The 26015-nt window shown below is 40.9% G+C and overlaps 1 protein-coding gene across 2 annotated transcripts in view; it reads left to right on the top strand.

Annotated features, from left to right (window-relative positions):
- Positions 1-3030: 3030 nt before the first annotated feature.
- LOC115223463 (tyrosine-protein kinase SRK2) overlaps positions 3031-26015 on the top strand; it is a 130722-nt gene continuing 107737 nt past the window's right edge. Inside the window, exon 1 of one of the 2 annotated variants that reach the window (XM_036512518.1) lies at positions 3031-3378. The gene's annotated coding sequence lies outside the window, so the exon portion shown is untranslated. The remainder of the gene's footprint in view (positions 3379-26015) is intronic. The other variant, XM_029794051.2, reaches the window with a different exon arrangement.

Below are 26015 nucleotides of genomic sequence, written 5' to 3' on the forward strand. Positions count from 1 at the left end.
ATCTGTCAGATGTAAATAACGTAAATAATTCCTCATCTCTTGAATATAGAACTGTAATATACAAATACATATGTGAAGGCGCATGGCTCAGTGGTTAAAGCGTTGAGCTTACGATCTCGAGATTGTGAGTTCGAATCCCCGACCAGGCTGTGCATTGTGTTCTTGAGCAAGACACTTTATTTCACGTTGCTCCAGTTCACTCAGCTGTAGGAATGAGTTGCGATGTCACAGGTGCCAAGCTGTATCGGCCCCTTTGCCTTTCCCTTGGATAACACTGGTGGCGTGGAGAGGGGAGGCTGGTATGCATGGGCGACTGCTGGTCTTCCATAAACGGATGGTGCTTTTACGTGCCACCAACATGGGAGCCAGATAGAGCTGGCAAACGGCCACGAAACGGATGGTGCTTTTACGTGTCACCGGCACGGGGGCCAGGCGAGGCTGGCAACGGACACGAACGGATGGTGCTTTTATGTGCCACCAACACGGGGGCCAGACAGAGCTGGCAAACGGCCACGAAACGGATGGTGCTTTTACGTGTCACCGGCACGGGGGCCAGGCGAGGCTGGCAACGGACACGAACGGATGGTGCTTTTACATGCCACTGACACGGGGCCAGACAGGGTTGGCAAACGGCCACGAATGGATGGTGTTTTTACGTGTCACCGGCACGGGGGTCAGACAGAGCTGGCAAACAGCCACGAATGGATGGTGCTTTTACGTGTCACCGGCACGGGGGCCAGGCGAGGCTGGCAACGAACATGAACGGATGGTGCTTTTACGTGCCACCGACATGGGGGCCAGACAGGGCTGGCAAACGGCCACGAACGGATGGTGCTTTTACGTGTCACCTGCACGGGGGCCCTGATGTTGATCGACCTCAATTTGGTTCTGCTTTCTGATATATGTATTGATTTGGTTTGATTTTGATTTTGACTGTTTTCACTGGTCTTGCCGGGTTTTCTCACGCACAGCATACTTCCATAGGTCTCGGTCTCTGGTCATATATATATATATCTTTCTCTTTTCTCTTTTACTTGTTTCAGTCATTTGACTGCGCCCATGCTGGAGCACCACCTTTAGTCGAGCAAATCAACCCCGGGACTTATTCTTTGTAAGCCCAGTACTTATTCTATCGGTCTCTTTTTGCCGAACCGCTAAGTGACGGGGACGTAAACACACCAGCATCGGTTGTCAAGCAATGCTAGGGGGACAAACACAGATACACAAACACACATATATATATATATACATATATACGACAGGCTTCTTTCAGTTTCCGTCTACCAAATCCACTCACAAGGCATTGGTCGGCCCGGGGCTATAGCAGAAGATACTTGCTCAAGATGCCACGCAGTGGGACTGAACTATATTTTTTTTTTTATTTAGTTTCAGCTCACAAGCTGTGGCCATATATATTATATGATGGGCTTCTTTTCAGTTTCCGTCTACCAAATCCACTCACAAGGCTTTGGTCGGCCTGAGGCTATAGTAGAAGATACTTGCCCAAAGGTGTCATGCAGTGGGAATGAACCTGGAACCATGTGGATGGTTGGTAAGCTACTTACCACACAGCCACTCCTGCGCGCGCGTGTATACACACACACACACACACTCATACACACACACTCACACACACACATACATGGGCAGGCATGGTTGTGTAGTAAGAAGAATACTTTCCAACAGCATGGTTCTGATTTTTTCTTTTAAACACACACACACATACAGTTATCCCTCGCCATATCGCGGTTCGCCTAACCCAGTTCACTTATCACGGTTTATTATCTAAACTTACATCGATTCCGCCACGGCGTTGTTTAGCATTTATAATGGATTTTTTTCCCTTTTATTCTTTTCTTTTACTCGTTTCAGTCATTTGACTGCGGCCATGCTGGAGCACTGCCTTTAGTCAAGCAAATCGACCCCGGGACTTATTCTTTGTAAGCTCAGTACTTATTCTATCGGTCTCTTTTTGCTGAACCGCTAAGTGACGGGGACGTAAACGCACCAGCATCGGTTGTCAAACAATGCTAGGGGGACAAACACGGACACACAAACATACATATATATATATATATATATATATATATACATATATACGACAGGCTTCTTTCAGTTTCCGTCTACCAAATCCACTCACAAGGCATTGGTCTGCCCGGGGCTATAGTAGAAGACACTTGCCCAAGATGCCACGCAGTGGGACTGAACCCGGAACCATGTGGTTGGTTAGCAAGCTACTTACCACACAGCCACTCCTAATTACAAATTATAAAAATAATTTCAAAAAATATATAGTGCCTACTGTTTCTACTTCGCGGAGTTTCACTTATCGCGGGGGTGTGGGACTTTGGAATGTGATCCTCGACAGTTGGGGGATTACCTTATATATATCTGAGTGTATGAGTGCGTGTGGGCACGGGTTTGTCCCCCACCCCCGACTGACGATCGGGGTTTGCGTTTACGTACCCGTAATCTAGCGGTTCGGCGACGGAACCGATAAAATAAGTACCCGGCTTAAAGGAAAAAGACAACAAAATAAGTTTCGGGACTGATTCATTCAGCTAAAAGGCTTCGAGCTGGTGCCCCAGCATGGCCTCGGCCTTATGACTGAATCAAATAATGAAAGGTAAAAGATATATATACATCGCGGGGGTTGGGGAAGTGTGCGTGCGCGCGCACATATGTTATAAAAAACATTGAGTCCAACAAAATGCGTTTTATTTCGTTCGGGAATACACCTTTTAATCAATTAAGCCTTAATTAAACCTGTTCTCAGTCAGAATTAGATCTCCGGATGCTTAATTGCAGGAAGTTTTACTGTGCTCACCTGAACACGTAACGTCGGCATTTGCCCAGAGTGTATATATGTTACACATAGTCATACACACGCGTATATTTGTATTAAATATTGTTTGTATGTGAGTATACAGAGAGAGGGAGAGGGAGAAGAGGAGAGAGAGATAGATAGAGACCAAAGTGAACGTATCAATTCAACACACTTCTATGTACACCTATGCGTATATATACTCCTATATAAAATATACACGCGTGTGTGTATTATATAGATGCACCTTTGGCTAAAGCACACACCAATGTAGCACATGATAGTATCAAGCTGTCTCAATTACCACCACCACCACCACCACCACCACTATAGTCTTCGTCGTCACCGCCCTCCTTTCTTTTTCTTTCACTGATTCACAGATCAGTTTTTGACAGTGACGGTTGGACTGTGTTAGTAACCACCCGAGGTAATTCCAGTGAATACCTCGCGGTGTGCCTTGTATGTTTATATATATACATACATACATATATATATATACACACAAGCAAGCATTCCCTTTAACATCGAAACGGGAGGACGTTTTTAACTAACAGGTAAGATGATTTTTTAATGAGACTATCTATATATACTATTACAAAAACTTTTTTCTGTTGTTCAGCCTACACACATCTTAAGTTGTGTGGTGTGAAGTATCTTGTCGTTGTTGGAAAATTTAACACGCACCCACCCACACACACACACAAGTATATATTTGTATACAACCTATTTGTATATACACATCCACATATGTACACAATTATACAATCATATATACCCGCAGACTATATGTGTGTGTCTACTGATAGATCTCTCTATCTACTTATAAATATATATATATATATTTTTTTCTTTATTATCCACAAGGGGCTAAACACAGAGGGGACAAACAAGGACAGACATAGGTATTAAATCGATTACATCGACCCTAGTGCGTAACTGGTACTTGATTTATCGACCCCGAAAGGATATATCGTCGGTAATATGACATTTTGAAATGATCTAAACTTTTGTTGGGATAATTGCTTTCTCCTAAACCTTTAATTTGTTTTCTTCCACGGGCCCATCCTCACACACACATCCTCACACACACACACACTGCATCAATAATCTACAATCGATTTCAAATATACTGATGTTTATCCCACATCCGATCAACAAGTGGTCATGTTGCTGTTTAGATTTTAATAAATCTGCTTCAACTATTTCTTTTTTGCCATCCGTCCTTCCGGATTCGATAAAATTCCGTTGCAGTCAAGGCCCGGCTTCTGTTCATCAAGTTTAATATACGTACCTTCCATCCTTAAATATGTTTGCGTGTGATTTAGAGGCGATCATTAAGTATATTAATGATTACTATCCGGGGGGTTCTATGGTTAACCTCTCTGTCCTCACATGGTTCACACACACACACACACATATATATATATATATATACTCGAGTGTTTGGGTGAAGTTCTTGACAACTTCGTGCTGAGTTTTCGTATCCAGACAAATGATATCATTGTTCTCTTCAAGGAAGTATGACGTCGAATAAAAAAAAAATTAAGACCAGGGTATGAAAGAACAGAATGCGAACTCGGTCACCGTGAGAAGACTACAAAGATAAGAAAAAGAAAATCCAGTCCAATGTAAACTATATGGTGTAAGCAATTATTTCTGCTGTAGGTCCATTTTGTTACATAGTTACCCACGCTCGTGTACACACACACACTCTTATGTATATATATATATATATATATATATATATTTCTTTACTACCCACAAGGGCTAAACACAGAGGGGACAAACAAGGACAGACAAACGGATTAAGTCGATTATGTCGACCCCAGTGCGTAACTGGTACTTATTTAATCGACCCCGAAAGGATGAAAGGCAAAGTCGACCTCGGCGGAATTTGAACTCAGAACGTAACGGCAGACGAATATATATATATATATAGGCATATTTTATCATCTATAATATATATGTGTATATATGTATATATTAGTATGTGTAATATATATGTATATACACTGTTAACTTGAGATTCCTTAGCGATAATGTAACCTTCATATGATTAAGGTGTCTTCGGCTTTTTGAGTATTCTTCGTCGAATAATTATTACATCTGAGGATCTGCTAGCTTGGAAACATAGACATATGTAGCCCGAATTTTACCTTCTCCACTCCTTCATACATTTTTATGGTACATACATTTTTTATTGTTCTTCGAATGCGCGCGCTGTTTGTCGGTGAAGCTAACCTTTCCGTTCGATCTGCACCCCCCTCTCTGTTGTCTCTACGGCCAGCCAAACAACTTTAATATGTCGTTTAACATAGACTTCACCCCCGATCAAACTTATTCCGATCGTAACTTTTCCTTTAGTACAGGCATTTGAACACCTCACACCTGTCCTTTTCCCAAGAACTTAAGGTGTACTTTTTTAGGGAGATTTGACTGGTATTTCTAGCAGAAATAGCGGCTTCCCTTTTAACCGTCCGTCCCCCGCTGTTTCTTCGTTTAATCGATCTCAAACCCCCGCTCTCTTTGCCCCCTCCGAACCCCTGAATGAGGTTATTACAGGTACAAGCTATAATCACGTAATTAGGACGACGCCTCCGTCACCACCCAAACTTTATTATTAATGTTTGTTCCACCCCCAACAAACAGACACACGTAGCATTTCGATTCAGCTGACACATTAGACGAACACTTAACACTGTTAAATGTGTTCTTTAAATCTTCACAGCAGGAACAATAAATAAAAGAATGAAAATTAATAAATAAATAAATAAAACGAAAGGACCCCCATCCAACTCCCCAACTCCCTTTCTTTCCACAAAAGCTGTTTTTGTCAGTTTTAATTTAGAATAAAACGAGAGAAGGCATGACAGACGAAGTGGAATATTTAAGTTGGGTGTTGGATAGGGTTGGAAATTCTGCCAGGGTCGAAGTCCTTCTTTCATTTGGCCATAAAATAAAATATCTGTATCGGGGCTGTTGTTATTGAACCCCAGAACATCAAAGGCGTTCTAGCCGTGACTATCTCGCCTTTTACAAAATTCCAGGAGTAACAAGCATAGGAACTACAAATTGCTTACCCTCCCACCAGGTTTCGTTTCCTCTTTTACTTCCTGATAAATACATATTTTTGAATGACATTTTGTAGAGATACGTTTTTGAGGATACGGGTCAGGTAAGGATGGTTCAAAATTGATTATCGCCCCAACAACCCGACAAAACAAAATAAATAAATAAAGAGAAAGTAAAAATATTGAAATTAAATTGTGAAAATTGATTGGCTGACCGTTGGTAGAACGATCGGAAACTCATCAATACTTTTTTAAAATTATTTTTAAAAACATAATTGTACTCTAAACCCTCGATAAAGGACTTTCTGCAAAATATTGTACAAAATATGTATTTTAAATAGTTATGGAGAAACAAAGTTATATCATTTTCTACTCTAGACACAAGGCCCTAAAGTTTTGAGGGAGGGGAGTCAGTCGATTAGATCGACCCCAATACGCAACTTGTACTTAATTTATCGACCCCGAAAGGATGAAAGGTAAAGTCGACCTCGGCAGAATTTGAACTCAGAACGTAGCGGCAGACGAAATACCTATTTCTTTACTACCCACAAGGGGCTATAACATAGAGGAGACAAACAAGGATAGACATAGGTATTAAGTCGATTACATCGACCCCAGTGCGTAACTGGTACTTAATTTATCGACCCCGAAAGGATAAAAGGTAAAGTCGACCTCAGCGGAATTTGAACTCAGAACATAGAGGCAGACGAAATACCTATTTCTTTACTACCCACAAGGGGCTAAACATAGAGGGGACAAACAAGGACAGACATAGGTATTAAGTCGATTACATCGACCCCAGTGCGTAACTGGTACTTAATTTATCGACCCCGAAAGGATGAAAGGCAAAGGTGACCTCGGTGGAATTTGAACTCAGAACATAGTGGCAGATGAAATACCTTATTTCTTTACTACCCACAAAGGGCTAAACACAGAGAGGACAGACAAGGACAGACAAACTGATTAAGTCGATTACATTGACCTCAGTGCGTAACTGGTACTTAATTTATCTATCCCGAAAGGATAAAAGGTAAAGTCGACCTCGGCGGAATTTGAACTCAGAACGTAGAGGCTGACAAAATACCTATTTCTTTACTACCCACAAGGGGCTAAACATAGAGGGGACAAACAAGGACAGACATAGGTATTAAGTCGATTACATCGACCTCTGTGCGTAACTGGTACTTAATTTATCTATCCCGAAAGGATGACAGGCAAAGTCGACCTCGGCGAAATTGAACTCAGAACGTAGCGGCAGACGAAATACTGCTAAGCATTTCGCCCGGCGTGCTAGGGGAAACAAAGTTATATTGCCTAATATATGCAATTTGTCTGCTCTTTCTTGTAAGTCAAAGCGACAACAATAGAGCCTCCGATGTTGTGGTGTATAAAATATGTGACCCAATAAAGTATGTGACCCTGTTGTAAATATATATATGAAAGTTGTGGAAAGAAAGAAAGAAAGAAAGATAGAGAGAGAGGTGTGAGAGAGGCCGAATTACAACATTGGAAATTTTCTCCAAGTTGCATTCTGAACAAAGCCCGGCTAATGTAGGTTACTGAGTGAAATTTGAACCTCAGTCAAAAGGCAATTCGTTGACGTTAGCCTATAGTTTTTTTTTTATTCGATTAGCCTATAGTTTTTTATTCGATTATAAATTATTTTTCATTCACCATTTCATGCACGATATCCGGCGATCTTTCGTCTCTAGTAGACCTTTCCGTCGATTTCCGTAAAAATTTTTTTTTTTTTTTACGTATGGGCTTGCGGGAACTTTTGAAGTAATATACATACATATACACATACACCGAGTAAAAATTTCAGTTATCTCTTTCTTTCACACATTACTCTGTCTCTTCACACACACTAACAGAAGCACTTCACTTACACAACATACTGTCTGTCTCCCACACCCCATCAAACACACACACACACATGTACATCAATGCTTCCCCTGGACGGTAACTTCAAAAGAACTTCCCTCGTCATACAATCGCTTTCTCTTAGTCTCTTTCGCTCTCATTACTTCAAAAGTTCCCGGAAGCCCATATGTAAAAAAAAATTTTTTTACGGAAATCGACGGAAAGGTCTACTAGAGACGAAAGATTGCCCGATCGCCTTAGTGAATTGTATATAAAATACTTAACATTCTGCTCCAGTTCGAATCTTCGTTCTGCTTTGACTTTTGCACCTCCTGGGAGATTTCACAGGTATTTCTAGCAGAAATAGCGACTTCCCTTTTAACCGTCCGGTTGATTAATGTACAGGTCTGTGCAAATCTCCTTCCTTCATGCCACCACTAGCGTGACGAAAGGGCGGTTCGCCCCCGGGTGGCACTTTTGGGTCTGCTGTAGGCGATATGTGTTTCTCGTGGGGGTCCAGGGGCGGAAAACGGTAGGGGCCGCCCAGGGAAGCACACACTCTAGCTTACGCTAATGCATGGCACCGACGTTTATCCGAGGGAGAAGCGGCTCACCTGAGCCCTAAAAAGTCAGGTGTTGCTGTCAGGTAAAAAAAAAAATAAGACTGAACCCTAATTAGGCCCGAACTCCCTATCACATCCGCTAAACCACTACCCTACTAGTTTGTACGCCCCTCCCGTCCACTTCTACTTCCGCATCTTCCTCCTCTTCTTTTCCGTCCCCTTCTTCCTCCCCTTGTTCTTCCTTCTCCTCTTCCTCTCCTTTTCTCCTTTTTCCTCCCCCCCTCTTCCTCTTATCTCCCCTTTTCTTCTCTTTCCTCTTCTTCCTCCTCCCCCTTTTCTGCCTCTTCTCGTCTTCCTCCTCTTCTTTTTCTTCTGCCCTCTCCTCTTTCCCTCTTCCTCCTCTTGCTCATCCTCCCCCTCCGTTTCCTCCCTCTCCCCCTTCCTCATCCTTTTCTTCTTCTTGTTATTTCTTCTCTTCCCCTTCCTCCTTCTCTTTGTTTTTTCTGTCCCTTCTCACTCTTCCATTTCCACTTCCTCTTCCACCTAAATTTTCCTCTTCCTCCCCACTTTTCTTCTTCCTCTTCCACCCAAATTTTCCTCTTCCTTCCCACTTTTCCTCTTCCTCTCCACTTTTCTTCTTCCTCTTCTTCCCCACTTTCCTTCCTCTTCTTCCTCCCACTTTCCTTCCTCTTCTTCTCCTCCCCCTTTTCTGCCTCTTCTCGTCTTCCTCCTCTTCTTTTTCTTCTGCCCTCTCCTCTTTCCCTCTTCCTCCTCTTGCTCATCCTCCCCCTCCGTTTCCTCCCTCCCCCCCCCCTCCCCTTCCTCATCCTTTTCTTCTTGTTATTTCTTCTCTTCCCCTTCCTCCTTCTCTTTGTTTTTTCTGTCCCTTCTCACTCTTCCATTTCCACTTCCTCTTCCACCTAAATTTTCCTCTTCCTCCCCACTTTTCTTCTTCCTCTTCCACCCAAATTTTCCTCTTCCTTCCCACTTTTCCTCTTCCTCTTCCACCCAAATTTTCCTCTTCCTCCCCACTTTTCTTCTTCCTCTTCTTCCCCACTTTCCTTCCTCTTCTTCCTCCCCACTTTCCTTCCTCTTCTTCCTCCCCACTTTTCTTCCTCTTCTTCCTCCCACTTTCCTTCCTCCTCTTTCTCCCAAATTTTCTTCCTCTTCTTCCCCACTATTCTTCCTCCTCTTCCTCCCCACTTTTCTTCCTCTTCTTCCCCACTTTTCTTCCTCCTCTTTCTCCCCACTTTTCTTCCTCTTCTTCCCCACTTTTCTTCCTCCTCTTTCTCCCCACTTTTCTTCCTCTTTCTCCCAAATTTTCTTCCTCCTCTTCTTCCCCACTATTCTTCTTCCTCTTCTTCCTCCCACTTTTCTTCTTCCTCCCCCTCACCCTTTTGCTTCCTCAGTCTTTTCCTCCTCCTCCTCCTCCTTTCACACAACAGAAATTACGATTCCGAAATACATATTTTTTCCAAAATATTCCTATCCTTTCTTTTACATTTTTCTGAAAAACCGAAAAACATTAAAGGACTGCAATTTGTACTTTCACTTCGCTTAAGCTGTTAGTATTCTTGAACAACAGTCACAATCCCTTTTGTTCTACGTCTATAAATTTATGGACCCATTGAAAAATCGTTAATAACATTTGATTTGTCAAGTGTGTATTTCTCATCGTAAATCGGGTCAAACTCATTAAAAATAATGATAATTTAACAAACATCATTTATAGGTTATTTTGAGCAAATCTATGGGAGGCAGTGAAAGGAAATTGTATTAATAAAAAAAATATTGAACAAATTGTGTCTAGGGAGAGTCATTATGGACTAAGGGAAAAGTCACTGAAAATGTTGTGAATAACAACGAAAGAGTAAAGATTATTTGACAGCATAGGCGCGGAGTGGCTGTGTGGTAAGTAGCTTGTTTACCAACCACATGGTTCCGGGTTCAGTCCCACTGCGTGGCACCTTGGGCAAGTGTCTTCTACTATAGTCTCGAACCGACCAAAGCCTTGTGAGTGGATTTGGTAGACGGAAACTGAAAGAAGCCTGTCGTATATATGTATATATATATATATATGTGTGTGTTTGTGTGTCTGTGTTTGTACTCCTAGCATTGCTTGACAACTGATGCTAGTGTGTTTATGTCCCCGCTACTTAGCGGTTCGGCAAAAGATACCGATAGAATAAGTACTGGGCTTACAAAAGAATAAGTCCCGGGGTCGAGTTGCTCGATTAAAGGTGGTGCTCCAGCATGGCCGCAGTCAAATGACTGAAACAAGTAAAAGAGTAAAAGAGAGTAAAGAGAGCATAACGTGGCAGTACTGGTTAGGATGAATGCTACTGCTATTTAGCCCCAGGGAGCAACGAAAGAGCTTTGGCAAAAATAGCTTTGGCGTAGGAGTGGCTGTGTGGTAAGTAGCTTGCTTACAAACCACATGGTTCCGGGTTCAGTCCCACTGCGTGGCACCTTGGGCAAGTGTCTTCTACTATAGTCTCGAGCCAACCAAAGCCTGGTAGATCTGGTAGAAACTGAAAGAAGCCCGTTGTATATATGTATATTTATCTATATATATAGATATATATACCGGAGTAAACACATAAATGTGAAACAAGGTGGAAAAAAGAGTACTCAAATACCAGTGGTAGAGTAATATGCTTTATTTAAAGCAGCAGAAAATTCAACAAAACCTGTTACTCTGAGTTTCACATTGCCGTTCGTCGGACAGTTTTTGCTAGAAAAAAAAAAAATATATATATATACTCTTTTACTCTTTTACTTGTTTCAGTCATTTGACTGCGGCCATGCTGGAGCACCACCTTTAGTCGAGCAAATCGACCCCGGGATTTATTCTTTGTAAGCCCAGTACTTATTCTATCGGTATCTTTTGCCGAACCGCTAAGTGACGGGGACGTAAACACACACCAGCATCGGTTGTCAAGCAATGCTAGGGGGACAAACACAGACACACAAACACACACACACACATACATATATATATATACATATATACGACAGGCTTCTTTCAGTTTCCGTCTACCAAATCCACTCACAAGGCATTGGTCAGCCCGGAGCTATAGCAGAAGACACTTGCCCAAGATACCACGCAGTGGCATTGAACCCAGAACCATGTGGTTTGTTAGCAAGCTACTTACCACACAGCCACTATATATATATATATATATATATTTCGTTATTGTCCACAAGGGGCTAAACATAGAGGGGACAAACAAAGGGATTAAGTCGATTACATCGACCCCAGTGCGTAACTGGTGCTTTATTTATCGACCACGTATGTGTGTGTATATGTTTGTGTGTCTGTGTTTGTCCCCCTAACATCGCTTGACAACCAATGCTGGTGTGTTTATGTCCCCGTAACCTTAGCTGTTCGGCAAAAGAGACCGATAGAATAAGTACTAGGCTTACAAAGAATAAGTCCAGGGGTCGATTTGCTCGACTAAAGGCGGTGCTCCAGCATGGCCACAGTCAAATGACTGAAAGAAGTAAAAGAGTAAAAAGTAAGAGAGAGAACAAAAATGAAACAAACCATTGACTGTCTAACCAAGGTAAAAAAAACAACAAAACAATCGATTAGTCAGTTGGATTTTTAACCAATTGACTAATAATAAAGGAGTGGAATTGGACCAGTGCGTGTGTTATTATTAGTATTGGCATAATGACCCTCCCTGGATACAAGTTTTGTTTTATTCTTTTATTCTTTTACCTGTTTCAGCCATTTCAATGCGGCCATGCTGCAGCACTGCCTTGAAGGGTTTTAGTCGAAGAAATCAATCCCAGGACTTATTCTTTAAAGCCTAGTACTTATATCGGTCTCTTTTTACTGAACCGCTATGTTATGGGGACGTAAATACACAAACACCGGTTGTCAAGCAGTGATGTGAGGGGACACACACGCGCGCACACACATATGACAGACTTATTTCAGTTTCCATCTACCAAATCCACTCACTGGACTTCTGTTGGCCCAAGGCAATATTCTCTCTTTCTTTTATTTGTTTCAGTCATTTGACTTGGGCCATGCTGGAGCACTGCCTTTAGTCAAGCAAATCGAGCCTAGTACTTATTCTATCGGTTGCTTTTGCCGAACCACTAAGTTCCGGGGACGTAAACACACCAGCATCAGTTGTCAAGCGATGTTGGGGAGGACAAACACAGACACACATACACACACACACACATACATATATATATATATATATAAAATATTATTAGAGACAAAACCACTATTTTGCAAAACAAACAAGGAAAGACTTAATCAATACATAAAATTTTAATAAATAGTCTATTTATTAAAATTATTAAAATTTTATGTATTGATTAAGTCTTTCCTTGTTTGTTTTGCAAAATAGTGGTTTTGTCTCTAATAATATTTTATAATATTTTACTATAAAATTGGATTTAATCCTAAATCTGATTTTTTTCCCTGTAAATTTGGATTTATTCCCTAATATTTATTATATATATATATATTATATATATATATATATATATATATATAACGGGAAGGTTTACGAAAATAATCAAAAGACGAAGGCAGGTGGAGTACAAACAAACAAATGTATTAGTATGGCGCTCAGGAATAGAAATAGAAAAAGTCTTTTACGTTTCGAGCCTACGCTCTTCGACAGAAAGATACACAGAAAAATACAAGGAGAGAAACAAGGAGGGAAAAAAATGCATGTAGGAGCTAACGATCTATCATGGCGTCCTGTATAGGGAGAGTTTACGGAAAACAACAAAAGATGAAGACAGGTAGTGTAGAAATCAAACAGATGTATTAGTATAATGCTCAGGAATAGAAAGTCTTTTACGTTTCAAGCCTACGCTCTTCTACAGAAAGGGACACAGAAAAAACAAGGAGAGAAAAAAATGTGTGTAGTGGCTAACGATCTATCATGGCGACTGCCAGACAGAAGGGTCACCTTCCGTATATATATATATACACATATATACAACGGGCTTCTTTCAGTTTCCGTCTACCAAATCCACTCAAGGCTTTGGTTGGCCCAAGGCTATAGTAGAAGACACTTGCCCAAGGTGCCATGCAGTGGGACTGAACCCGGAACCATGTGGTTGGGACGCAAGCTTCTTCAACACAGATTCACAAAAGAATCTTGTGTAAACCAGATCCGAAAACCAAGTTGGACATAATTTTAGTAAGAAATTTCTGACCCTACAAACTGTCACAAATGGTCTCGTGCCACCCAAGTGTTTTGATGTCACCATAGCCAACGAGGGGTGTCTCTTCCCGTGTTACTCATTTTGCTATCTCCACACACCCCACCGCCTTTAAGCTAATCTAGGCCGACACGTTTGAGGTGGAAAAACCCAATAGAAACACCTTCAGCTAATTTTAGGTTGGCTCCTTGTCCTCTTACTTGATATATATTCTCTCTTTATATATAGTCTCTCTTTATATATATATATATAATATATAATATATATATAACGGGAAGGTTTACGAAAATAATCAAAAGACGAAGGCAGGTGGAGTACAAACAAACAAATGTATTAGTATGGCGCTCAGGAATAGAAATAGAAAAAGTCTTTTACGTTTCGAGCCTACGCTCTTCGACAGAAAGATACACAGAAAAATACAAGGAGAGAAACAAGGAGGGAAAAAAATGCATGTAGGAGCTAACGATCTATCATGGCGTCCTGTATAGGGAGAGTTTACGGAAAACAACAAAAGAGAAGACAGGTAGTGTAGAAATCAAACAGATGTATTAGTATAATGCTCAGGAATAGAAAGTCTTTTACGTTCAAGCCTACGCTCTTCTACAGAAAGGGACACAGAAAAAACAAGGAGAGAAAAAAATGTGTGTAGTGGCTAACGATCTATCATGGCGACTGCCAGACAGAAGGTCACCTTCCGTATATATATATATACACATATATACAACGGGCTTCTTTCAGTTTCCGTCTACCAAATCCACTCAAGGCTTTGGTTGGCCCAAGGCTATAGTAGAAGACACTTGCCCAAGGTGCCATGCAGTGGGACTGAACCCGGAACCATGTGGTTGGGACGCAAGCTTCTTCAACACAGATTCACATAAAGAATCTTGTGTAAACCAGATCCGAAAACCAAGTTGGACATAATTTTAGTAAGAAATTTCTGACCCTACAAACTGTCACAAATGGTCTCGTGCCACCCAAGTGTTATTGATGTCACCATAGCCAACGAGGGGTGTCTCTTCCCGTGTTACTCATTTTGCTATCTCCACACACCCCACCGCCTTTAAGCTAATCTAGGCCGACACGTTTGAGGTGGAAAAACCCAATAGAAACACCTTCAGCTAATTTTAGGTTGGCTCCTTGTCCTCTTACTTGATATATATTCTCTCTTTATATATAGTCTCTCTTTATATATATATATATATATATATATATATATATTGGTAAAACGGTAAGATAACAAAAGAAAGAAAGAGACCTCAATATTATGTAAATAGAGGAAATTTATCTATACAATAATATGTTACATTTACTCAATAGTCAAGATAAAACTCTGACTTTCAGATGCCGAAGTGGGAATCCACGACATCTCTTCGGTTATCTGGCTATTTTTTCATAGCAGTTTCAAATACCCAGATAACCGAAGAGATGGTGTCGTGGATTTCCACTTCGGCATCTGAAACTCAGAGTTTTATCTTGACTACCGAGTAATGTAACATATTATTTTATAGATAAATTTCCTCTATTTACATAATATTGAGGTCTCTTTCTTTCTTTTGTTATCTTACCGTTTTACCAATATATATATAGTGTCTTTATATATAGTCTTGTCTCCTCTTCCTTCTCATCCCCTTTCTCTCTTTTCCATCTTCCTCTTCCTCCACTTCGTCTCCTTCTCCCTCCTCTCCATCCACTTCCTCTCCTTCCATTTCCTTTTCCTTTTCCTCCTCTTCCCCTTCCTTTCCTTCCTATTCCTCCTCTCACCCTTCCTCCTCTCTCCCCTTCCTCTTCTTCCCCTTCCTTTCCTTCCTATTCCTCCTCTCCCCTTCTTCTTCCCCTTCCTTTCCTTCCTCTTCCTCCTCTCACCCCTTCCTTTCCTCCCTGTTCCTCCTCTCCCCTTCCTCCTCTTCCTTCTTCCTCCTTTCCCTTCCGCTTCCCCTTCCTTTCCTTCCTCTTCCTCTTCCTTTCCTTCCTTTTCCTCCTCTTCATTCCTCTTCCCCTTCCTTTCCTTCCTATTCCTTCTCTCCCCTTCCTCCTCTTCCCCTTCCTTTCCTCCCTGTTCCTCCTCTCCCCTTCCTCCTCTCTCCCCTTCCTCCTCTTCCTTCTTCCTCCTTTCCCTTCCGCTTCCCCTTCCTTTCTTCCTATTCCTCCTCTCCCCTTCTTCTTCCCCTTCCTTTCCTTCCTCTTCCTCTTCCTTTACCTCTTCTTTCTCTTCCTCTTCTTCTTTTCCCTTTGTTCTTCTTCCTCTCCCTCCTCTTCCTATTCCTCAACTTCCTTTTCATCTTCCTCTCCTTTTCCCTCTTCCGGTTCCTCTTCCTCCTTTTCTTTCTCTATTTCCTCCTTTTCTTCCTCTTCCTTTACCTCTTCTTTCTCTTCCTTTTCTTCCTCATAATGGTATGAAAAAACAGGAGATTACCATACAGCTGTTTTTTTTGGTGAGACGCATTCTCCAAGACATGTTTAAGACTGCTCTCAACATTCGAGTGTAATTCCCATCTAGCTTGGATACCAGTTTTTTGGCCAGCATCCAGGCTGTAGTTCCATATCAGTGAATAGATTGATCATTCTTCACAATGGTAACTATAGACGCAGCCCATTCTGAATACTGCACAGTTTTAATTACATTGAGCGACTCAAGATGCTCAAATTCCGTGTCCACTTTATTAGCAATGCACAATGAAAATGGTGAGCTTTGCAGAAAAAGTGGCTGTGTGGTAAGTAGCTTGCTTACGGACTACATGGTTCTGGGTTCAGTCCCACTGTGTGGCACCTTGGGCAAGTGTCTTCTACTATAGCCTCGGGCCGACCAATGCCTTGTGAGTAGATTTGGTAGACGGAAACTGAAAGAAGCCCATTGTATGTATATATATATATATATATATTAATCAATATCAGGGTAGCAAAAAATTCAAGAGAAATTTTTCACCACCAGCGGTCAAGTGAGAAAGAAAAAATAGTCAACAGACTATATAATATACATTCAACAATATTAAGGAATGGCCTTGATAGGCCATTCGACCCACTAGAAAGAGCAGCTAAACTCAAACCGCTAAATAGTTGTAATTCAGAAACCAAAGGAAAGTAAAAACATTTACTCTTATCATCTTTGGACTATGCATAGTTTCGACATACATATTGGCAAACCGATTTAATTAAATTAAATATGTATGTTGAAACTATGCATAGTCCAAAGATGATAAGGGTAAATGTTTTTATTTTCCTTTGGTTTCTGAATTCCAACTATTTAGCGGTTTGAGTTTAGCTGCTCTTTCTAGTGGGTCGAATGGCCTATCAAGGCCATTCCTTAATATTGTTGTATATATATATATATATATATATATATATCTGCTTCCTTTTCCTGAGCGCCTATTAATAATAATACTGTAATTGTTCCATTGTTGTTGTTTTTTTGTTTCCCGTTTGGATTAAAATTATATATATATATATATATATACAACAATATTAAAGAATGGCCTTGATAGGCCATTCGACCCACTAGAAAGAGCAGCTAAACTCAAACCGCTAAATAGTTGGTATAAATCCTTAAAATCCTTAAGAATGTTTTAGCCCGAAGGCTGTGGCCATGCTGGGGCACCACCGCTGAATGAGCTACACTAATATGTGAATCCACCTCTGATACGTGGCACTTGATCAACAAGGGAGTTCGATATATGTATGTATGTATGTATGTATGTATGTGTGTGTATATGTTTATGTGTCTGTGTTTGTCCCCCCCACCAACATCGCTTGACAACCGATGCTGCTGTGTTTACGTCTCCGTAACTTAGCGGTTCGGCAAAAAGAGGCCGATAGAATAAGTAGTAGGCTTACAAAAAGAATAAGTCCTGGGGTCGATTTGCTCGACTAAAGGCGGTGCTCCAGCATGGCCGCAGTCAAAATGACTGAAACAAGTAAAAAAGAAAGAGAAAGAGAAAAAGATATTAGAATTAACACTTAGTTTTCCAAGGAAACTCATCCTGTTTTTAGTAGCATTTGGGTACTTTGTTCTGATTTCCTCCTTGACTGCAGGAGGGGCATCCATTGTCATTGGTTGGTGGCTGCATTGCTAGCAGCTGAGTAATATGACATGTTGCTAGAACCTTCCCAGAAATGTGAGGCCAACACTGGAAGTAATTACCAATGATAGACAAATATACAGGTGTGGCTGTATGGTAAGAAGGGTCCTGCTTTAAAGCTCTGTACTTCTTGGAAATTTATGAATGTCTCTCTTGAAAAAGTCTAAAAACTTCTGCAATGCATCATATGTGTGTGTGTGTCTATACATACATACAAATATATTTCTCCCAGTGTTCAATATTTTCCCCTTATTCTGAACTAACGACCCTCCATTTCTGTTTTCGTTCAGTTTCCTTGTATGCCTCCACTGTCCTGTTTTTGTTCCCAACTTTGACCCTCCATAAATCCATGTCGTATATATATATATATATGTGTGTGTATGTGTATATGTTTGTGTGTCTGTGTTAGTCCCCTCAACATCGCTTGACAACTGATGCTGGTGTGTTTACATCCCCGTAACTTAGCAGTTCGGCAAAAGAGACCAATTGAATAAGTACTAGGCTTACAAAGAATAAATCCTGGGGTCGATGTACTCGACTAAAAAGGCGGTGCTCCAGCATGGCCACAGTCAAATGACTGAAATGAGTAAATGGCGCAGGAGTGGCTGTGTGGTAAGTAGCTTATTTACCAACCACATGGTTCCGGGTTCAGTCCCACTGCGTGGCATCTTGGGCAAGTATCTTCTGCTATAGCCCCGGGCCGACCAATGCCTTGTGAGTGGATTTAGTAGACGGAAACTGAAAGAAGCCTGTCGTATACATGTATATATATATATATGTGTGTGTATGTGTTTGTGTGTCTGTGTTTGTCCCCCCAACATCGCTTGACAACCGATGCTGCTGTGTTTACGTCTCCGTAACTTATCGGTTCGGCAAAAAGAGGCCGATAGAATAAGTAGTAGGCTTACAAAAAGAATAAGTCCTGGGGTCGATTTGCTCGACTAAAGGCGGTGCTCCAGCATGGCCGCAGTCAAAATGACTGAAACAAGTAAAAAAGAAAGAGAAAGAGAAAAAGATATTAGAATTAACACTTAGTTTTCCAAGGAAACTCATCCTGTTTTTAGTAGCATTTGGGTACTTTGTTCTGATTTCCTTCTTGACTGCAGGAGGGGCATCCATTGTCATTGGTTGGTGGCTGCATTGCTAGCAGCTGAGTAATATGCATGTTGCTAGAACCTTCCCAAAAATGTGAGGCCAACACTGGAAGTAATTACCAATGATAGACAAATATACAGGTGTGGCTGTATGGTAAGAAGGGTCCTGCTTTAAAGCTCTGTACTTCTTGGAAATTTATGAATGTCTCTCTTGAAAAAGTCTAAAAACTTCTGCAATGCATCATATGTGTGTGTGTGTCTATACATACATACAAATATATTTCTCCCAGTGTTCAATATTTTCTCCTTATTCTGAACTAACGACCCTCCATTTCTGTTTTCGTTCAGTTTCCTTGTATGCCTCCACTGTCCTGTTTTTGTTCCCAACTTTGACCCTCCATAAATCCATGTCGTATATATATATATATGTGTGTGTATGTGTATATGTTTGTGTGTCTGTGTTTGTCCCCTCAACATCGCTTGACAACTGATGCTGGTGTGTTTACATCCCCGTAACTTAGCAGTTCGGCAAAAGAGACCAATTGAATAAGTACTAGGCTTACAAAGAATAAATCCTGGGGTCGATGTACTCGACTAAAAAGGCGGTGCTCCAGCATGGCCACAGTCAAATGACTGAAATGAGTAAATGGCGCAGGAGTGGCTGTGTGGTAAGTAGCTTATTTACCAACCACATGGTTCCGGGTTCAGTCCCACTGCGTGGCATCTTGGGCAAGTATCTTCTGCTATAGCCCCGGGCCGACCAATGCCTTGTGAGTGGATTTAGTAGACGGAAACTGAAAGAAGCCTGTCGTATACATGTATATATATATATGTGTGTGTATGTGTTTGTGTGTCTGTGTTTGTCCCCCCAACATCGCTTGACAACCGATGCTGGTGTGTTTACGTCCCCGTAACTTAGCAGTTCGGCAAAAGAGACCAATTGAATAAGTACTAGGCTTACAAAGAATAAATCCTGGGGTCGAAGTGCTCGACTAAAAAGGTGGTGCTCCAGCATGGCCACAGTCAAATGACTGAAACGAGTAAAAGAGTAAAAGACACTAAAAACTAAATGAATGCCATTTGAGCAAAGAGGGAGGCCTACAATGCTTGACTTGAAAATGACTGCCCCCTTTTCTGTGTGCAGTACACTGAGGCATGAGAAGTTGCAAAAGAGACAGTGTAAACACCCAGGGCTAAGTTATGGATGGGAGGACTTTGAGGGTCAAGCTAGACTCTGGCTTAACCTGGCTTTGTTACGATATTTCTGTTAAGATACTCTGTTTCTTTCTGTTAATCTATATACAGTCGTGGCCAAAATGTTCAGAACGGCATTGTTTTCGTCAGAAAAGTAGATATAATTTTTTTATCAAAGTTGGTAACGGAGTAAGTGGCACTATATTAACAAAGTACACTGCATATATTCTTACTAATGTTTAGTAAACGAACCGTCATGTAAACAAATTCAAAACATTAGAGTTCGCCGGTTAAATATACTAAAACACGGAGTAAAAGCAACCGTTCTGATCATTTTGGTCGCCATGGGTTTTGCAGTAAATCACTAAATCATCCATAACTTTTGTATTATCCTCTCAAATTACACCAAAATCTCAGACAATAACAACTAATATTGTATTTATTGTCTGTGAAAATTATAGAATAGAAAGCTACTTTGATAAAAACTTATACTAATTTTCTGACGAAAACAATGCCGTTCTGAACATTTTGGCCGCAACTGTATGTAAAGCTGAAGTTTTCTGTATGTGGCAGGTTTGGTAGCCTTCAACTAACACTATCTCCTCCGAGACCCTGCGGCACAAGTTGACCAAAACTAAGAGTATAACAGAAGAAGGCTAGCTCTTCATTCTGTAGAAGGTAAAATTCAAATCGGACCATGTTAAGACCAAAAATTATTTACATAAAAAAGGTGCTTTTTTTCTATGAAAATCCCTATTTTTTACGATTTTTTGACTGCTGTGTCGCCATTTTTCGGTGTATTTCAACCAGAAAAATGTTCACTTAGAATAACAAGCTACATAATGCAAAATTTTTACTTTTCAAAACTTCCAATTCTAAAGGGTCGAAACAAACCCGTGTAATGCCAAGCGATACTGCTAGTTTTAAATATAACAAAGAGTTTAGTAAAATATCTTAGTTATCATTAAGCTAGTGTTAGGAACATAAATTGTGACTAAGGTTTGGTGGAAGATTTTAATTCAGAACTTTTGGAAACAAGATATTTGTACTACAGAGCCAGAGGTGGTTTCAGTTGGGTTGGTATTAAAAGGGTTAAGATTGGTCAATGAAGTCTTCTGGCAGACTATTCATCAATTTCATAATGAGAAACCCTCTTTTATTCTTTTACTTGTTTCAGTTGTTTGACTGCGGCCATGCTGGAGCACTGCCTTCAGTTGAACAAATCGACCCCAGGACTTATTCTTTGTAAGCCTAGTACTTATTCTATAAGCTCCTTTTGCCAAACCGCTAAGTTAGGGGGACGTAAACACACGAGCATCGGTTGTCAAGCAATGTTGGGATGGACACATACACACACACACACACATATATATGCGAATGGCTTCTTTCAGTTTCCATCTACCAAATCCACTCACAAGGCTTTGGTTGGCCCGAGACTATAGTACAAGACACTTACCCAAGGTGCCACACAGTGGGACTGAAACCGGAACCATGTGGTTGGTAAGCAAGCTACTTACCACACAGCCACTCCTTCATACCTGTCCATCATTAAGAACTCAACTGGGGTTCTTCTCTCTACAGAGGAGAGCATCCTTTGCAGGTGGAGAGAATACATTGCTGATTTCTTACATCCAGTCATAAAAAAAGACCCCGCCGGTTACGACGACGAGGGTCCCAGCTGATACGATCAACGGAATAGCTTGCTCGTGAAATTAACGTGCAAATGGCTGAGCATTCCACAGACACGTGTACCCTTAACGTAGTTCTCGGGGATAATCAGCGTGATACAGAGAGTGACAAGGCTGACCCTTTGAAATACAAGTACAACTCATTTTTGCCAGCTGAGTGGACTGGAGCAACGTGAAATAAAGTGTCTTGCTCAAGGACACAACGCGTCGCCGGGAATCAAACTCACAACCTTACGATCATGAGCCGAATGCCCTAACCACTAAGCCACGCGCCCTCACACATCCAGTCATAATAAACTCTGATAGACATGAGATGCACCTGGGAGCAAAAATTAACCTGATAGAGCCTTAGGTAACAGAGGCAATTAAAGCGCTGATATTTGGCAATGCTGCTTGAAGAATGAAATTTGGCTTCAGATAAAAAGCACCATCCGAAGAAACTCTGCCAGATCAGAGTGGAGCCTGGAGCAGCCCCTGGCTTCTCAGACCCCGGTCGAACCGTCCAACCTGTGCTAGCATGGAAAACAGACGTTAAACGATGATGATGATGATGATACAAGCCTTAAATAGAGAAGATCGTGGACAGAGAATTGCCACTGGGAAAATTTCCACTGGAAAATTTCCACTGGATGATTGCCTCTTAGAAAAGTTGCTCATGTGGGAGAATCGCTTCTGGGAACACTTGTTGTTGTTGTTGTTGGCATCCTTTTTGTCTCGGGAGACAATGGAGTTGCGCATAAAATAGTCCAGTCCGGCTTTTACATTTCATGTCCTAATACATTTCCTGCTGTGGCTGTGTAGTCCTATCCTGGACAAACACTCCCTCTGGCAGGTGCCGCAAATGTAGCAAAGACTGTTCCTGGCTGGGTGTAATGTCATAGTTTCTTGTTAACGTCTTTTCTTGTCTTTCCATTTCTCCTCTCTCTCTCTGTCACTCCTTTGTATACCCTCTTTTACGGTATGTCGCCATTCTCCACGGTTGCTGGCAACTGCTTCCCAATTGCCAATATGGAATATTGCCCATCTGTAAACATTGCCACTGGGAACACTGCCCAGATGGGAGCATGAAGTAAATGTTTATATGTAGGTCCCTATATCATATTTGCTCATATTTTATACACAAAAAAATACACCCAACAACCAAACCAATAGCAATTTACTAGTAAACTTAAGCTATGACATGTTTGCTAATTTTGAAATAGTCATGTTTTGCTTTAAAACTGTTCATCATTCATTGTTCAACCGTGGTCGAGACAATGGAATTTACTATGTTATGCCAGACTTCACGGTCCATCATAGCTTTACAGAGGTCCTGTTGCTGGATGCCTGTATCCCTGGAGATTACATCAGGGTAGGAGAGTGTGCGCCCTCTGGTATCGCGAGCAGATTGCTTCCAGAGGAGAAGAGTAGAAATTACCTTGTTTTCTGCTCTACAACAATGTCCAGCAAACTGGACTCTTCTACCTTTCACAAGAGATGATACAGGTGGTAGTTTCCCGTGTATTTGTACTTTGGTTGGATGACGCTTCCATGAGAGATTTTGAGCTCTCATAAGGAGGCGAGTGTAAGTTCCATCCAACCGCCTCTCAAGCTTCTTTGATAACGTCCAGGTTTCTGAGCCATATAGTAGAATTGGTTCAACTGTGGCTTTGAAGAAAACTGTTCAAGTTAAGACCCATAAGGACAAGTGGTAAAAAGTGAACATGGGAGTGATATGCTTGTTGATGGATTGCCATAGATGTATCATAAACATAGTGAAAATAAGAGTGATACAATTATTTATGGGGTGTGGCTCAGTGGTTAGAGCATCGAGCTTATGATCGTGAGGTTGTGAGCTCGAATCCCGGACCGGGCTGCGTGTTGTGTTCTTGAGCAAGACGCTTTATTTCACGTTGCTCCAGTTCACTCAGCTGTAGAAATGAGTTGCGACGTCACAGGTGCCAAGCTGCATCGGTCCCTTTGCCTTTCCCTTGGACAACATTAGTGACGTGGAGAGGGGAGACCGGTATGCATGGGCGACTGCTGGTCTTCCATAAAAAAACAACCTTGCCCAGACTTGTGGCTCAGAGGGTAACTCTCTAGGTGCAAACCCATGGTCAGTGTCTGACCGAAGGGAGTCAAAAAAATGTTCTCAAAGAAAGCAAAAGAAATGTAACACAAGATTGCACATGAAGGCATTAATAGAGAATATTGAAATTTTAAAGTACGTTAATGATCACCGTCACTCTGTGACTAAGGATGTAGTTACTCTTTACTCTTTACTCTTTTACTTGTTTCAGTCATTTGACTGCGGCCATGCTGGAGCACTGCCTTTAGTCGAGCAAATCGACCCCAGGACTTATTCTTTGTAAGCCTAGTACTTATTTTATCAGTCTTTTAAACTTCGTATACTGGTAGAATGTGTTTATAAAACATCTTTTTCTCTTGGCTTTATTGAGAAAATTCTATAGTTTGTAAGATATTTGTTGTTTTTTTTTTCTTCAATTTCTGCAATTTCAACCAATCACTGGCGTCTATTGAGGTAAAAAAACATTCTGTGCCGTATGAATATGTCCCTCGTTTAAGAAACAGATTGGGTTTATTTACATTTGGGAAGAAAAATAAGATAACCTTCTCCCTAACCCTAAAACAGATTGAAATGCAATAGATTGATACAAGGGTCATAATTATGGGTGACAATTTCATATGATACCGCTAGAAAAAACTGCCGTTCAAACTGAAAAGATCCCCCACCCTAACCATTGGGAGCTAATCCTAGCACTGAAACAGGAGTAAAGCTTAGCTATAACTGAATTCAATTTCAACAAGGAGACCCTTTCCCCAAAAATGAAAAAATATAATGACATTTGTACAAGTGAAGTATATTGCTGACACTTATGGAAATACCAATGATTAAATTGTTGTATCTGAAGTCTATTGCAGATAACATGCACATATTTTAATCAAATTTTTAAATATCCAATGCTTTTAGAATAATCATTAATTATATTTTAAACAACATTTAAATTAGGGCGGCGAGCTGGCAGAAACGTTAGTACGCCGGGCGAAATGCATAGCCGTATTTCATCTGCCGTTACGTTCTGAGTTCAAATTCCACCAGGGTCGATAAATTAAGTACCAGTTACGCACTGGGGTTGATGTAATCGACTTTATCCGTTTGTCTGTCTTTGTTTGTCCCCTCTATATTTAGTCCCTTGTTGGTAGTAAAGAAAATATATTTTAAATAACATAAATTTCTAAATATTGTAATGCCTTTTAAATAGTTCTTTAATTGTCTTTTTAATTAAAAGTTGAGTTTTCCAAAATAATTCTTAGCCATTTGTATTGAAGAGATGAGGAATTTATGTACATTATTTACATTATTTATATGCCCATGGGCATACGGCGTAGTGGTTAAGAGCACAGGCTACTAACCCCAAGATTCCGAGTTCAATTCCAGGCAGTGACCTGAATAATAATAATAATAATGATAACAAGAGCATCGAAAAATACCTTAGAAATGAGAACCCAGGTTCAAAATTTCCCCAAGAGACCTGATGAAGGCTGGAAGGTATATCAGCCAAAATGTCGTGTTAGCAACAAAGATGAGGACAAATATCCGTTGAATGTCAATAATGTAAATAATGTAAATAAATTCTTAGCCTTAATTTCAGTTATAAGGTTACGAGTTGTTTTGGAAAGGAGACCTGAAACCTATATCCTCTTTTACTCTTTTACTTGTTTCAGTCATTTGACTGCGGCCATGCTGGAGCACTGCCTTTAGTCGAGCAAATCGATCCCGGGACTTATTCTTTGTAAGCCCAGTACTTATTCTATCGGTCTCTTTTGCCGAACCGCTAAGTGACGGGGACGTAAACACACCAGCATCGGTTGTCAAGCAATGCTAGGGGAACAAACACAGACACACAAACACATACATATATATATATATATGTTAACAAAATAGAACATATGCATATATATAAACATATATGTACGTACCTACCTCTACATGTACATATACACGCATATATGAGTACAGGACACCAAAGGGACGTCGAACACAAAGAGAAACGAAAACATAGACACAAACCAAAGGAACTGGACATTTTTTAAAAAACAACAAAAAAAATGGAGTACAGGACAATTAACACAACGAAAAATACATATATACGACGGGCTTCTTTCAGTTTCCATCTACCAAATCCACTCACAAGGCATTGGTCGGCCCGGAACTATAGCAGAAGACACTTTCCCAAGGTGCCACGCAGTGGGACTGAACCCGGAACCATGTGGTTGGTTAGCAAGCTACTTACCACACAGCCACTCCTGCGCCTTTATATATATAAATTTTAAAATCTTGTCGACAAGTACCATATAATGCGTTCATTGTTCTTTTGTATAAAGTCTGCCTTGTTGCCTGCTCACTCCTTGAACCAAAGCTGTAACCTCCATGCCAAACATGGA

The sequence above is a fragment of the Octopus sinensis genome, linkage group LG23, assembly GCF_006345805.1.
Source record: "Octopus sinensis linkage group LG23, ASM634580v1, whole genome shotgun sequence".
Classification (NCBI taxonomy): Eukaryota; Metazoa; Mollusca; class Cephalopoda; order Octopoda; family Octopodidae; genus Octopus; species Octopus sinensis.